We start from the raw sequence: 15,234 nt of genomic DNA on the forward strand, positions 1-15,234 counted from the left end.
TATAAGAAACCTGTGATTGGAGAGGGAGAAGGGAGGTGGAGGGAAGAGTTGCAGAGACTGAGAAGGATGAGACAGGTAAGGAGGAGGAAGAAAGATGGACCAAGAGGAAGGTGATCCAGATTCTGCATGGCTTTAAATAGCCACAGGTACCTATAAATATCATAAAGGATCTAATAATTGGGTTAAAGTGTCTAATCTAGGTGGGCAGCTTGTATCATTACCAATTGGCCCTGAAATTACTGTGTGGGCATCTTGTGAATTGAGAATTTATTGATATATAAATCTGATTAATTATAAGCATCAAGAGTTTTGATTTGACTGGGTTACTGGAAATTGTGACAGCTAACCGCAAGGTGGGTGGTCATTGTATGGGACTGGTGTGTCAGAGGCCCACCAAGGGAAATTGGCAAGTCCAATGGAGATGTTTCAAGACCTCCAGAACAGAGAGTCTGCTAAGATATGCTCTGCCGGTGCCCAGCGTAGCTCGGGAACTTGCAGTTCCTTTTTAATATTTCCCGCAACAGGTACCCGCATTTGAACCCTAAGAAAATGTCAGTAAAATGGTTAACTAATTTTGTACTTTTACATTGATTTAATATAGTATGTATTAGATTATAGTCTATATTAGATTCTCCATCAGTGACATAAGTGCACATCCTTATTTGAGATGTAAATAAAAATGTATATAAAACACATTGTAGGGTTGGAGAGATGGCTCAGAGGTTAAGAGCACTGGCTGCTCTTTGAAAGGTCTTGAGTTTAATACCCAGCAAGCACAAGGTGGCTTTTTAAGTATCTATAATAAGATCTAGTGCCCTCTTCTGGCCTACAGGCATACATGCAGGCAGAAAGTTGTATACATAATAAATCTTAAAAAATAAACCCACACATTTTAGCATCAGTTTTAGAACATTGTCATAGAAATAGTTGAAACTTAAACTGAAGTATTCATTCTCAGGAAAGTCAAGTGACCATTAGTGCTAATGTAGAGGAAAAGAGTGTAGCTTTCTTGAAAAAACTTAGGCAAGAACTTTTAATACGTTGTCTGAAGTTGAACAGGAGCTTAGCTGGTAATGTTTATTTTCAGAGCAAAAATATTTACTACAGTGTTTTCTAACCCAATACCAAAGCACAGTTGAGAAAAACATAAAGAAAAACCCTACCCACTTGTTATTCACTGTGGCCCAGTTTTGCCTTAGCATCTTATAGGAACAACTGCTTGACTGAACCCTGCCCAGTGCCACAATCTAGCAAGACACATATTGGAAACCTGGCATGAGAAAAATAATAAGGATGCATGTTGGTGGCTTATGAGGTTGACCTATAGCTTGTTCACTGGACGTCTAAAACTTGTGACTAGCTTGAAAACTAGACCTTTTGTAGATTTTTTTTTTTCAGTGTCATTTCTGTTTCTGGAGCTGAGCTCAGAATTCCAACATTGAAACTTGGGTAGAACTCTCTATCATCTGTCTTCAATATATTGTTGGGAACTATAGATGTTAGAAAATACATTCTGGGAAAAAAACTAAGTCAGTGTGGAAAATGGTCAGCTACCAAAATTACCAAGTGGGCATTACCCATAGCAAAAGATTTTGGGCTTTACATTCTTTAATAAAAATTTTCTTTAATATTAAGAAATTCATGGATGAATACAATAAAACATGAGCTTACCAACTTCCCAATTCCTCCCTCCAACTCCTCTTTGATCCCTCCTACAACATGTCTCCTACCTATTTGATGTCTCTTTTGGTGATATTTTGGATAGCTTACTAAGTCCAGTTAGGGATGCTACAATGTACATGTGTTTAGGATGGAAAGCCTAGCCTCTTGGCCCTATGGAGGCTTGATAACCCAGGATAGGGGAATACTAGGCTGCTGAGACAGGAGTGGGAGGGAGAGCACCCTCATAGATGCAGGCGGAGGAAGGGGGGCATGGGGAGCTTGTAGAGGGGAAACTGGGAAGGGGGATAACATTTGAAGTGTATATAAATAAAATAACCAATAAAAAAGAATTATTCATTCTCCTTTAGAAGACATCTATTGCCAATAATACGTAAGGGGTGAGTCCTGGACATAATCTGCCAACCATGCACGAATTTTGACTAGTTTTATTTAGAACTAGAAAATATTGTTTCCTTATAGTCATCCATCTTATAATAATAAATAATAAATAAGCAGTTCTCATTTAAGTAACCATAGGTTCTGTGAATTCATTATTATAATAGTCTTATTGTATAAAAATGACAGTATTTCATGTAACTCCTCCTTATCTTCCAGCTTTTACATGTTTCCCAGCCTCTCTTTCATGATATTTCCTGAGTCTTGATGGTAAGGGTATTCATATAGATGCCTTATTTAAGGCTAAGCATTGAGTATTTTGAATATGCATGTCTCTCTCTCTCTCCATTTGACTGTTTTCCACTTCAAAGTTTCTAATTTCATCAATTTTGAGAACAGTCCATATCTATAGGTATAATCATAAATATTTAAATATAAATTTAACAGCTTGATTATTCTCCAAAATAGCAATACATCCTACCCCAGGGCATAGAATTTCCCCAGTCATAACTGTCTGAGTAGGATTGGGGTCAAGGTGTACAAAATAAGACATTGTGCACAGCTTAGCCCAAAATCAGACAATGATGTCACAACCTTTCCTCCCAAGCCTCAGAGATAAAGAGAGCAGAAATAATGGATGAGCCAGAGAATATGGATGACTAAAAGGAAACAGTATTTTATAGATGCTGCAGGGCAATATGGCATTTCAACCTATATTGGTGGTGGCAGCATGCATAATTTCCCTGTGGAAGGTTAAGATATGCACTGATGCATGATTATAATAACAACAAATCATTAGGTATCAGTTTAATACTATGCCCATTTAGGAGAGTGATAACAATAAGTTCTCCCCTGGAGCCTGTGACTGCCTGGGCACAAGTTTTTGCCCTGACACCAGTTCCAGGAATAGGAATCATATTACAGAGGTGGCTTTAAATCCAATCAGAAAGCATTTAATACTTCTTATAATTTTTATGCCACTATTGTATAAGTGGGTGTATTCTGCTAGGATGGTTGTTATTGTAGCCTGCAGTGTTCACAGCTGGATAAAATTGATGGGTACATTTCTCCTGTAGCATGCATAACACCTTCTAGGGCAATTAAATCTAGCTTTTCATAGACCTTTAATTTGTGTGAATCCACAGTACTCCAACTTCTCTATCTCTCTTCTTCATCTTCATCTAGCCTCTTTGCCCTTAGAATTCTACACCTTCTTTCACAATACAAATGTTCTACAATCCATCCACATAGTTGTTTTTTTTTAAGTTGGGTTATGAAGTAAAAGACTTTTATGTAGATGTATTTACTGTTTTGTGTTGAATAATTGTCATTGTTTAAAAATTTAAATTATATGAGATTGCTATTCATGGGACATTAGCTATTCTATACTAGAGACATTATTGGCAGTATCCTGAATCCATACCCTGTTCTATTTCTGTGCATATCCTTGAGAATAACTCTAGCAGTTTGAAGATAACTGTCCTGGCTTTCAATGCCAGCTTCTTCAAGCCACTGAGTAACCTTACTATGGATGTGATATTTCTAGATTGTATCTTCACATTGTTTTTTTTTTTTTTTTCTAGCAATAGCATCTGGAACTGCCTATGGTGGCGGTGTCTACATGTATCATGATATTATTTAACCCTTATGAAAAAACTAAATTGAAAATATATGAATTAATTACTGATAACAGCAAAAATATAGAGTGACTTTGAAACATAAAGTGAGTTAGTGGGCAGCATAAGAAGGTAATAATAGTTTTATAATGGAAAGTATTCAGTTTAAGTTGTGAGGAATATTATACATTTCAAAATATTATCCCTTAGGGTATCATCCCACAAATTAAGGAAATAACTTCATAACTCTTCTAAAGCACTCCCAACTGAGCTGTCTTAGCACCTCTATAATTCTTAAAGAGACAAAGTTCAAGTGCTATTTGAAGTATGTTTTTATATATAAATGAATTGATGATATTGAAAATATCATGATAAATGAATTAATGAAGTTGGCCTATGAATGCATCCACAGCAAAGAAGAAATCAGTATTCTTCCTTAGATAGGGAAGGCAATTATCCAGAGAGCAAACCAAATTCAATTATACTGTGAAATTCCACATTACTTCTTACAAATAAAAATTTCATCAATAATGTCCAGGTTGACGGATTTAAAACCTTTTCTTTCTTTTTTTTTATTTATTTTTTATTACGTATTTTCCTAAATTACATTTCCAATGCTATCCCAAAAGTCCCCCATACCCTCCCCCCGACGTCCCTACCCACCCATTCCCATTTTTTTGGCCCTGGCGTTCCCCTGTACTGGGGCATATAAAGTTTGCATGTCCAATGGGCCTCTCTTTCCAGTGATGGCCGACTAGGCCATCTTTTGATACATATGCAGCTAGAGTCAAGAGCTCTGAGGTACTGGTTAGTTCATAATATGGTTGCACCTACAGGGTTGCAGATCTCTTTAGCTCCTTGGATACTTTCTCTAGCTCCTCCATTGGGGGCCCTGTGATCCATCCAATAGCTGACTGTGAGCATCCACTTCTGTGTTTGCTAGGCCCCGGCCTAGTTTCACAAAAGACAGCTATTTCATAAGGGCTTGCTGACAGGAGCCTGGTATGGCTGTCCCTGGAGAGGTTCTACCAGCACCTAACTAAAAAAGATGCAGATACTCATAGCCAACCATCCGACTGAGCCTGGGGACCCCAATGGAAGAGCTGGGAGAAGGACTGAAGGAGTTGAAGGAGACTGCAACCCCATAGGAAGAACAGCATTTAACTAATCTTGCCACCCAGAGCTTCCAGTGACTAAACCACCAACTAAAGAGTTGGTGATTCCAACTACATTTGTAGCAGAGGATGGCCTTACCTGGCATCAATGGGAGGGGAGAACCTTGGTCCTGTGGACATTGATGCTCCAGCATAGGGGGATGCTAGAGGGATGAGGCAGGAGTGAGTGGGTGGAGGAGCACCCTTATACAGGAAAAGGGGAGGGAGGAGAGGGGGGATGAGATGTGTGGTTGGTGAAAGGAAAATCAGGAAGTGGAATATCATTTGAAATGTAAACAAATAAAAGGATTAATAAAAAATAAAATGAGTGCTCGCTTCGGCAGCACATATACTAAAATTGGAACGATACAGAGAAGATTAGCATGGCCCCTGCGCAAGGATGACACGCAAAAAATAAAATGAAACCTCTTCATGGCCCACACATATCATTTTAACTTCACATCTCCATCCTAAAAAGTGTATAACATGTTCTGAAAAGCAAAGGCTAAAATAATGAAACCCATGACAGCTTCTGGGACTTACATACTACTGGTTTTTCCCCTTAAATACATATTTTTGTTTGTCAAAATGTCCACCTACAACATTATAAATCATCACACACACACATACACACTAATGAGTATTTCTGTGTGTGTGCATGTGTATATATAAATGCATATGCACTTTTGAGCTTTTATTAAATTTTACTTCATGTACACGAGAGGTTGTCTGAATGTATGTGTGTATACCATGTTCTCACAGTGCCTTTGAAGGTCAGAAGTCAACAGATCCGTTGGTACCAGATTTAACAGATGGTTGTGACCCACCATGGGGTTGCTGAGATTAAATCTAGGTCTTCTGGGAGAGTAGTATCAAGCTCTCTTAGATGCAAAGTTAGCTGTCTAGCACAACAATCTTTGTAAAATATAAACTAGGCGAAGCAAAAATAATGAATTTATTTGAAGACTGCTGTTCTTTGCCTTGTCCTTGGTCTCTTCCGGCATATTATGCAATGGATTCAGGAAGACTCATCTTGAGCATCTGCCTTTTTATCAGTGTTCACAGTCGGGCAGCCATGAATTTCATGTGTGGAACCTGATAAGGGTTCATTTCTCTTTTGTATAATTTTATTTTCTCATTGTTATGTATAATTCAAAATAATTCTTTTTAAGGTTAGTGTTAAAATTTATCAGTTTAAATCTACAAAATATATCAATTACAAAAACATTAAAACATCATTGTATTCATGAAAAATAAATTTATTATTTTTATTGAGAACAACTTTTATATAGTATATTCTAATCGTGATTACTTCTTCTCCAGCTCTTCCCACATCCTCTTTTCCTCCCAATCTACTTAGATCCAAGTCCTCTTTCAATGTGCTATTTTTATTTAAAACATTTGTGTTGTCAAATTTCTACAGATCTATTTTTATATAATTATTTTCCTTCTGGTGTCTCAGTTAGAGAGTCATTTTAAGACAAATACCTGTTGAATATTGCATGCTAGGCAAGATACTACATGCTTCATATTCCAGACAGCTTTCTCCCTTCCAGAATGCTCACAGGCAAGGTTCCCTTTCCTTCTTTAACTTTGTAATGAGGGTCAAGGATGTGTAATGGATGAACATTTGAAGAGGTCCAGAGTTCCTTACTTTTAGAAATATAATGAAACTCGTGTGTTTTATGCAAAATCTTTTGTTTCTTTATTACAATATACTTTTATTTTTCATATTAAAAGGAATTCATCCATGTAATCAGCTATGTCTGAGATGGTTTAATGGAGGGTTAAGATTATGATGTAAGTGTTAAAAATAAAATTCCAGTCATAGACATTTTAGATCGGTGACTTTTCCTGTGATGTCAGTTTATGAAACATGGCAATTGAGTATGTTTGCAATGGTATTCATCTATTTGATTCCTATAAATAGTCTAGCATGTGTACTTTTGTCACATTGCTGTACTCTAGTACAGGAGACTTCATTGTATCAAATGAGTACAACTTTGCTTTAAGAAGCTTTAGTGATCAGAGACAGGCAAAGAAAACTAAACTAAAGATCAAAAATTATAGTGGATTCTAAATTAGAGTTTAAGATACTCTATATTATCAAGATAAGTGAAGATAGTGATTTAAAGTAAACCTTTCTAGAACTTCCTCATATTATAAATTGTACATGTATATGACATATATGTATATAATCACAAGTCAAAGAAAAATCAAACCCATAATTGAGAATTGAGAATCAGTTGAGAGAACTGGATCAGCTGCAAGCAGCTGTTTGGAAGTAAGCATGTCTGGCATTCAAGGTTTGTTTCCAGTCCCTGGCTATGGTGTAATAAGACTGTATCAGAGTAGTCAATGTTTTCAGCACTTTCAGATTTCAATGCACTTGTGAATTCCACATTTTCCCCCTTGCTACAGTCATGGCAGATATACTGTTTGCTCTAGTAAATAGAGCAATGAGCCAATCATTTGTCAAAGTATATACTTCTGAAGTAAGTGAAAGTCACTTCATATAAATTCATCCAACTGAGTGAGAGGGTCTTTTCCTCAGAGGACAGTTTCATTAGAACACACAAGGATGGGTTGGGTTTTTTTTATAGCCTCAAAGAAGAGTTTATATGATTATGTAATATAGTAATTTTTGCAGGTGAATTTTATTTTATAAATAAGTGACTTTCACTGGGGTCAGAGAGTTGTGTGTTAACATAAAAGTATGTCATTCATTTGGCAAACTGTCAACATCTATGACTATTCCGGACTTACTATTAAGACAGCTGCTTCTCATTGTTAATTTGTGTCACTTCTGTGATTATTACCTCATTTTTTTCTACACAGGAAGTTACCAAACTGGAATCTAAGGACTTGAGGAGCAGACCCTCATCATTTTAAATCTCCTTATGTATTTCTGCCTGGTTTTAACATTGTACAATTAATATAAAAAAAATCATCCTTCCTTTATCATTAGTCAGGATCTGTTGCCCTAGTTTTGAAGTTGGTCTCTTGAGATAACGGACATAATTGAAACTCCTGTTAAGTTTTTCCATTTTAATGAAAGTATTAAGTGGCTTGTGGAGCTGCACAATAAATTTGCTGCCCTGGTCTCAGAGGGCTGGCTGCTTTTCATTCTGCTGTCGATTCTTTTCTTCTCCGCATTTATATAGTTTATGAAAATGGTTTCAATGACTTGACTCTGTTCTCAGATCATTGACTTGTAGGACAAAGTGGGCTTTTATTTTATTTTCATAGTTTTCTCTTTATAATTAAAAGTAAAAGGGCACGATAGAGAACAGAAAACAAAAGTGACCTGATTAATTCTGTGGTTTTGGTTCTCTGAACTATAGATTGAATAGAGCAATATAGGATGATACGCATGGTTCCTCAAAGACTTTTGGTTTTTGTTTTTAAATTCTACTTATTAGTTTGAGACTATAAGTAACTGCAATTAAATCTGAAAGTAGTTTTAGAGGATTTTGTGGAGGAAAAAAAATGACTAGAAAAGAAAATAGTACTTACTATTAAGTACATGTGCTTATAACACAAAATTTATGTCACGGAGAACATTTTTTTCACTTATAAATTTTAAAGTCTTTTCCTAAGGCTTTTGACATTTGGCTTTTGTCAAGTTATTTTAACAGGTTTGTGCCTATATGTTAATCAGTATCATACATGAAATAGATAAGATTGCACAATAAAAGGGAAAAATACTACTGAATCTTTGGAGAAAGAATTTACTTATGTTTTTTAGTCTTCATGTGTCTGTTTCATAACATGAAAATTAATAGAATGAAGAATCTAAGAAGATGTAACTATTCAAGGTATCTAAGGAAACACAGGATGCAGTTCTGGAGGAATAAAAATATTATAAACCCTGTTACTACGAGCATATTCATTTTTGTATCTTTCATTAATATAATTATTCACATGCTGTCTTTCTTTAACCTGTAAGACCTAGTAGGTGGCAGCCCATGCTGCTACAGGGGTATGGCTAGTATACACAATGTCTTTTTTGGGTCAATACCTGCATCAGTGCCGTCTTTTCACAAAGGAAGAACAAATGTAGATTAATTAGTTTGCCAAGGGTCACATGAGAATTTTGAGTCTGAATTTGATTTTGTATTTTATAGGCTCTATATCTGCAAATTTCTTCAGAATATAAACAATAGATGCAACTTTATTTTGACTTGAGAAGAAATTACCCTGAAATTAACTCCTTAGAATGAATCATTTGGCATGCTTGGTTAATTCACTACATCTACATTGTGTGTTGGGGATGGACTTTTATATGCAAGGAAGTAAATTAAATTCCAGTGTTTGGGTATTCTCAAAAATCAATGGGAGTGCTCTTTTAATTTTTATGTAATAATACATTAAAATATTTTCACAAACCTAATAATGAAATATTAATACCTACCCGATAGCAATCAAGAAGTCAACTGATAAAGATTAATCTCCTTTTCTTGTCTCTTGTTGTCTTAGTCAGGGTTTCTATTCCTGGACAAAACATCATGACAGAGAAGCAAGTTGGGGAGGAAAGATTTTATTCAGCTTACATTTTCACACTGCTGTTCATCACCAAAGAAAGTCAGGACTGGAATTCAAGCAGGTCAGGAAGCAGGAGCTGATGCAGAGGCCATGGAGGGATGTTTCTTACTGGCTTGCTTCCTCTGGCTTGCTCAGCTTGCTTTCTTGTAGAACCCAAGACTACCAGCCCAGAGATGGCACCACCCACAAGGGTCCCTCCCTGCTTGATCACTAATTGAGAAAATGCCTTACAGCTGATTCTCATGGAGGCATTTCCTCAAGGGAGGCTTCTTTCTCTGTGATAACCCCAGCTTGTGTCAAGTTGACACAAAAGCAGCCAATACACATGTTAAATTTTTGATGAAAACCTTTTGCCTTCTCATTTTATTAACTATAAGAATGGCTGAAATGTAATATATGCTCAAGTAACATCAAGAAAAGAAAACAAGAAACAAAAAGCATGATTAGTAAAATACTATTGCTTAATAAATTTCCTAGGATAATCTGCACTAAATTTTTTATTGTTTCCTTGACATTTGCTCTTTGATTATCTTATTTCTTAAATTTTATTAAAATATTAATGTGAATTGATCGCTAGGGGTAGTGCATTTTCCTGTCAAGAGGGCATACCCAGCAGGTATTCTGGGGCTTTTATAATTTTTGACACATTTTCCACAAATTTCATTGATCTCTAGGCTTAGGAGTTACATTGTAGATGTATCAGTTGAAATTCACTATTCTAGTTTCCAATTGTTCACTCAGGTGTTAGTCTCTGTTATAGCCTCCATCCATCTAATGAGGGAGGAGAGATACACTTATCTGTGTGTATGAAGATAGGTATTTGGAAAACAGTTATAAATTATATTGATTTAGGAATCTGGCAGTAGTAGGTTTATTATTCTTGTCCAGCCAGTATTGTACTTCATTGGCTTTGCAGCTGGATAAGACTGCTGGTAGCTAGTCTGCTCTTGCAGCTTGCTCCTTCTCTTACCATGAGAACTAGTCCTTAGGGACAAGGCTTCAAGGTATGTTCCAACTGATCTCCTAAAAGCATGATGTTTAAAATATTTGGTTTCTTCTTTGATAAGGCCTTGCAATCCAATTCTGAAAATTAAACTAGCATAAGAAAAGCACTAGTTACTATGCCAATGTAGACAGTAGAAATTCCACATGGATCCACCTCTATATGAAAATGTAGAAGAGGTCAATAGCTGCTGAGAAACGGAGACTCATTTCCCTCTCGGGACAAATGAACTCCTGCATAGTTATTTGGGAAATGATAGTCTCTGGCCTCATGCTCATAAAACCAAGGCTAAATGGATTCCATAGGCTGAAGATATGTATATATATCAATATGTAGCTATATGTGTGTATTGGTATATACATATATATTTAATGTATACATGTGACACTAGTAATTAACTAAATAAATGATTATTAATTTGCAAGTAGAAGGGAGGAATTGAATGGTGAAGAGTTAGGGTTGATGGAGATGAGATGCCCTACTTGTTTATGAAATCCTCACAATGAACAATGTATAACTATCATTTAAGAACCACTAAAATTATTTAATACCAAAATAGCCTTAAGACATAAATAAATTTTAAAAAAAGTAGACAATGATTCTTAACCTTAACTACACTTGTAGAATAAAAGAACCTCAAGGGGCTGGGCAGTGGTGGCACACTCCTTTAATCCCAGCACTTGGGAGGCAGAGGCAGGCAGATCTCTGTGAGTTTGAGGCCAGCCTGGTCTGTAAAGTGAGTTCCAGGACAGTCAGGACTACACAGAGAAAAACCAAACCAAACCAAACCAAACCAAACCAAACCAAACCAAACCATCCAAAACAAAATAAAACACAAAGAACCTCAAGGGATTGGTATGTCTTGTCCACAGAAGGACAAGCAGAAAGAACATTTTCTAGTATTGGGCCATCAACACATACTACATCTGATGATACCTTGGTCCTAGACTTGCACTAGATTCAGCACTGTGGTAAACAAATTATAGTGTATGCACATTCTAGTCTAAAGAACTTCATTACAGCATAAAAATCCTACACAGACCTATGTTTCATATCTGAGAAGCTCTAACCATGATATCCTCTCACTAATGATATGAAAAGAAAAATATGTAATAGCATAAATGTAGGGGGGGGTGTGTTCTAAACTGTGTAGAATATAAAATTTTCACTATGCTCTAGCATCTAAAGTAAGATAGTTTAGGAAAATAGTGAAGAATTAAGTTGGCTGCTTGTAGTTATTTATTCTTGAGTTCATTAATTATTTTGACTGTTTTTTAATGTCAAAGATAAGAGATCACAGAAGCTGAAAATGCAAAAAACAAAACCAAAAACCAAACAAACAAAAAGAAGCAATAGGAAAGGGAGTTATTTGAGGAGAGAGTGGTATGTGAATTATTTTTTGGAATGACTTACAGGTTGCAGTCAAGATATGCAACAATGGCTGGCTGTGAACAGAAAATTCAGGAATCTTGTAGTTGTTCATTCCAGGTTGTGTGTCTCAGCTGTTTTTCAGTAGATGCTAGAATCTCAAAAGATCCTGGACCCAGTGCCAGGAAAGGAAGGTATGTGCTAACAAGATGAGAGCAAGTAGACAAAGAGCAAAAGCTTCCTTCTTCTGTGTCCTTATAAGCCTTGTAGCAGTGGCCCAGATTAACAATGTGTCTTCTGTCTCAAGGTCTCACAAGGGTACCCCTTATTGCTGGAGTTTATTTCCTTACAGATATAGTTAAGTTGACCACCAACAATAGCCATCATAACACCTTATGCCTATTTATAGTTTTTAGTTTATAAACAATATAATCAATATTCATTTTCTCTCAATTGTTTTTACATGCTTTCTTATTCTGGGTATATTTTTAAAAATCTCTCATGGTAACTGTATACATATGTCTTGCCCAAACCTTTATCTCTCTCTATCACTTCACCTTCAACATTCAGTTAATATTCACTCCACTTTCTACTTCTATGACATAAATGTTTTAGAGTTGACATATAAATGAAACTATGACATAAAAAGTGAAGTAAGATACTGGCTTATTTTACTTAACATAGTGGATTCCAAGTTGATCTATATTGTCAGTGATGACATGATTTTGCTTTTTTGATGGGTGATTAATAATTTCTTGTGCATATTACATGTACATATTTATTTGTACACTGGTGGTCAATTTGGTTTGTGTTGTTTGTTTCTTTCTTTCCTGCCTTGGCCAGAGTGAGTGTTGCTGTAGTAAGCAAGGAAACAGAAATACCTTCATGATGTATTCATGTTATTACTTTACTACTTTCAAGCTTTGAGATACTTCTGTGCTGCTCTTCGTAATCTCTTTGTTCCCTTAAACTCATGCACAGTGAGTGAGGGGGACCCCTTTAGTAGTAACCATCCTACAATTACTGAGTACTTTATTTTATACTTTAAGGGTTTATTTCTATTTTTTTTATACTCAGATCATGGGTCCATCCAAAACACTTTTCATATCTCTCTACAGGGTCTTGTATTCCAAGCACATTGCTGTTTGTGCTGCTGAGAATAGGATCTAAGATTCTTATATCCTTATCTTTTTTTTTCATAGTGTTTCCTATCTGATTATTTCGCCCACGTGTCCTTAGATTTTGTCCAGTTGCTTTGGTAAAGACTCGGCATAGTTATTTCAATTTCCTAGATAAGATTTCAAAAGGAAAAACATCTGTGAGTACTGCATTATAGCCTGCTTTGCTCCGAGCTTGTCTTTTCTGTCTCACTTTGTCTTTTACCATTCCTTGTAAATTCTTTTTTTGATGCTAGGAATCTAACCTAAGGCCATGTTTTTGCACCTGTTAGAGAAGAGACCTGCCACTAAAACTCCCAAGACTCTTTAAGTTCTTTGTTTAAGCCTCTGCATGCTGTGCTACTAATCATAAGTTTGCCTTTGCTGTGAGTTTTTATGCTTATTACTTGCAGGTTACATTATTATTTACAGTATGCCATAGCTGTACATGTCTCAGATTAGCATTTCTTCTAGTTGCACTTTAATCTAAAATTTTAATCTAAATTAAATTAATCTGAATTTTAATCTAAAATTCTTTTTGATATCCTTGCTTTCATTTACTTAACTCTCATTCAGTTTTTCAAGACACTAATTCATTCTCAACTAAGGTCTGCTGCACGTAATTCTTGCTGCTGTGTTCTTTATACTGAGGAACAATGGACCATGAAAGTAAGTTACAGGAAGAAAAGAACACAAGAAATGACATGGTTTCCTGTGTTCAGATTTTTAGGGAACTGAAGCTGTGGCCTTTTTATACTCAGGTTAGAACAACATGCTCACTCCAGAGAATTCACTTGATTCTTTTCTTCCCTGGACACTCAAGTGTTATATTTAAATTCAAGTGTTATATTTAAATTGCTTAAATTTGTTGATTTTCTCTGTTTCTTCCTGGGGCCTGTCTTTACTCAGAGCTTGTTAGGAGTCTTTGCTTGAAGCACAGAAGTATGGAGACTCTTTTTTTTGGGGGGGGGGGTTCGAGACAGGGTTTCTCTGTGTAGCCCTGGCTGTACTGGAACTCACTTTGTAGACCAGGCTGGCCTCGAACTCAGAAATCCACCTGTCTCTGCCTCCCGAGTGCTGGGATCAAAGGCGTGCGCCACCACGCCCGGCCATGGAGACTCTTTAGATTGGGTCTCCCATGCTTTCACATGTAGTATCTCTAGTGATGGTTCATCACCTGCAGTTTCTACAAAGGGTTCTTACTATCTCAGCCCTGTTTCTGCTGTAGGTAAATGGAACTTTCTGCACTGACTTCTCTATCTCTGTCTTTTATGGCAAATGGAGTAATATAACCTTAGCCCTCTGACTCTGACCTGAGTTCATTTTGTTCTCTTGAAATGATATGAGTGATGACTTCCAAGATATATATATATATATATATATATATATATATATATATATATATATATCTTGGATATATGAAGTTTGTACTTGTTTTAAATGTTCATACTCTTTTCCACTGAACTACAAATGTAAGGGCTATTATGTCATATACCTAGATGGTGATTGTATTATTCTGAAAGCCTTTTCTTGCAAGGACTAAATTAAATTATTTTATTGCCTTTTTATAAATTTTAAAGTGATACTTAAGATGGTTATGTATCACTTTAGTTTGCTATTTTTTTGCTCAGGTGAGTGAGAAGAAATCATAGCTACAAATATCAGTAGGAAGCAACTGGCATCAAAAAAAACACTATGCAACTGGAGTCCATACTCAGTTGCATTACAGAAAGAATTGCATGCTGTAGTTTGAACCCTTTTGCAGTTTAAAATTTAACTGTGTTAGGGGTACAGACATGTGTGCATTTCTCCTTTCAGCACTGGGGCCCTCATCTGGCCCAGATGTGTGCAGGCCCTGTGTATGCAGGCACAGTCTCTATGAGTTCATATATACCATACATTGCTCGTGCTGCATTTAGTAGACCTTGTTTTCTTAGTGTTCTTCATCCTTTAGAACCTTTCCATCTCTTCTTCAGCATGGTTTCCTGAGTCATGAGAAATAGAAAGTAAACAACTAAGCTTCTCCAAGGACATTCCCTGGGTATACAAACCAAAGTTAAGGCCATGTTCCATGTGCGGGAGAAGATGGGCAGTACAAACCAAACTCCATGGTGATTTTTGGAGGTTCTTTGGAGGCTGGTTTGTAGCTAGTTGGTTTTTGTTTGTTTGTTTGGTTGGTTGGTTGGTTGACTTTGTTTGTTACAGATCCTTTGTACATATATTATCATTTGCATTTTCTTTTTTTTTTTTTTTTTTTTTTTTTTTTTTTTTTTTTTTTTTTTGGTTTTTTTTTTGGTTTTTCGAGACAGGGTTTCTCTGTGTAGCCCTGGCTG

At 36.1% G+C, this 15,234-nt stretch overlaps 1 protein-coding gene and 1 non-coding gene across 3 annotated transcripts in view; both read left to right on the forward strand.

The window, feature by feature from the left end:
* Nucleotides 1-15,234, forward strand: part of Ccser1 (coiled-coil serine rich protein 1) — a 1,127,242-nt gene that overhangs the window by 937,924 nt on the left and 174,084 nt on the right. The window lies entirely within an intron of this gene.
* On the forward strand, nt 5,157-5,262 carry LOC115031467. Its single transcript, XR_003837087.1, has one exon. It is a non-coding gene; the product is annotated as a U6 spliceosomal RNA (small nuclear RNA).

This window comes from Mus caroli, chromosome 6 (assembly GCF_900094665.2).
Source record: "Mus caroli chromosome 6, CAROLI_EIJ_v1.1, whole genome shotgun sequence".
Classification (NCBI taxonomy): Eukaryota; Metazoa; Chordata; class Mammalia; order Rodentia; family Muridae; genus Mus; species Mus caroli.